The sequence below is a fragment of the Bos grunniens genome, chromosome X (genome assembly GCF_055505025.1).
Source record: "Bos grunniens cultivar Pamir isolate PY7600 chromosome X, Bosgru_T2T1.0, whole genome shotgun sequence".
Classification (NCBI taxonomy): domain Eukaryota; kingdom Metazoa; phylum Chordata; class Mammalia; order Artiodactyla; family Bovidae; genus Bos; species Bos grunniens.
Window position 1 is genome coordinate 120,538,670 of NC_141194.1, and position 1,916 is coordinate 120,540,585.

A 1,916-nucleotide genomic window follows, 5' to 3' on the forward strand; every position below is an offset into this window, starting at 1 on the left:
TGAGAGTTGGACTGTGAAGAAAGCTGAGCACCAAAGAATTCATGCTTTTGAACTGTGGTGTTGAAGAAGACTCTTGAGAGCCCCTTGGACTGCAAGGAGATCCAACCAGTCCATCCTAAAGGAGATTAGTCCTGGGTGTTCATTGGAAGGACTGGTGCTAAAGCTGAAACTCCAATACTTTGGCTACCTCATGCGAAGAGTTGACTCATTGGAAAAGACTCTGATGCTGGGAAGGATTGGGGGCAGGAGGAGAAGGGTATGACAGAGGACGAGATGGCTGGATGGCATCACTGACTCAATGGACATGAGTTTGAGTGAACTCCAGGTGTTGGTGATGGACAGGGAGGCCTGGCGTGCTGTGATTCATGGGGTCGCAAAGAGCTGGACACGACTGAGCGACTGAACTGAACTGAACTGACTGAGACTAAAATAGCTAAAGGGAATCCAAAAATTAAGATTTGTTAAGATTATGCCTATTTTCTTGAATAAGCCAAGCAAGTACAGGTATATATTTTAATATTACAGAATAGTACACTGAAGTGGTTAAGAGAATCCAAAAAGTTGGGTTTGTTTAGATTACGTTTACTTTCTTGAATAAGCCATACAAATCCAGGTATACATATCTTAAATTTTACAGAACAACAGACTAAAGTGGTATGGGAATCCAAAAATGAACCATGTTTTCCATTTTTTTCTCTATTGCCTGCTGAGTTTTTCCACATTTCCAAGAAAACCCCAATATCATGTTATCTTGTTCCATGTCACAAAATACAATGGAAGGTTCCCCAAATTGCTTTGCAAAATATCAAAACCCTTATTCTTAAATCTGATAAATGTTTAGCAATAAATGTGATCAACATCATTCATAAACAGATTCTAAAGTCAATAAGCCTATTAAAAGGAAGAGTATTTGAAAAAAAATATTGAAAGGGAAGAAAAAAAGATAAACTTTCAAGTCACCCATACAGAACAGGAAAACAAAGTTGTTGCACAGAGTGTTCTCCCCAGCCTGACCCCGACTCTCCTCTACTTTGAAACCTGACTGCCCTCTTCAAACACAGTACATTCTTCAGTTGGGTCAGGAATTACTGGCAAATGCTGCACAATAAACATGGCGGTATTACTATCCATAGAGTTATTTCTGGTCCCAGCTCTCTCTTCTTCGTCTCTTAAAGCCTCCTCATACCAATCTGAGAAGGAAATGGGGTCAATCCCTTTGATCTTGGCCAAAAATTCCAAAACTTTCAGCTTGCTGGTTTCAGCATAGGCCCTTGGACCCCACAGGAATTCGTACCGTGAAGGATCACTACTAGGCACCATCCAGTACTCTAGATAATTCTCCTACACCCAGTTTCTGGTGATGAGCTTTCTAGGCTTCCCATAAATGAAGTGCTTCCTCCCAGCATGGATGCCTATCATATTCAAGAAATCCCAGATGTTTTCTTCAGGGACACAGTTGCCCTCTATGAATATCACACCGAGGACGATTATCAGAAGGCCATTTGCAGGCATGCTCTGATCATCACTATCTTATCATGGGTGAGGCCTAGAGTTGACAAGGACGTAGGAGTGGGTTTTAGGGTCCACTTCCCTCAGATTGATGCCAGAGATCACCTCTAGGCACTTAGAAGCTTTCTCAAAGATCACAGGGAATTGTTTGTTATCCCTTTCGATGAAACTTTTAGCATTTCTACCTTTGTGATGGGCTCCTTCTGTTGATATTTGAGGTTCATTAAATGCACCAAATTAGCCACCTTCTCATTTAGCAGGTCTTTGGGCAAGGATGTGGTGTCTTCTGAGGCGTGGAGAGAGCCTGTGCCCTCCTCTTCTTGGCTGCTGGAGTCTTCATCTGATGCGCTCCATGTCGTGGAAGAGAAGAAGCTCCCGGGACTCCCCGGAGGCTCCTGCTCCTCCTT

At 42.8% G+C, this 1,916-nt stretch overlaps 1 pseudogene across 1 annotated transcript; it reads right to left on the reverse strand.

The window, feature by feature from the left end:
- Window positions 1-500: 500 nt before the first annotated feature.
- Window positions 501-1,916, reverse strand: LOC147341253 (melanoma-associated antigen 10-like; annotated as a pseudogene). Its single transcript, XR_015158697.1, has one exon. The product of XR_015158697.1 is annotated as a melanoma-associated antigen 10-like (transcript).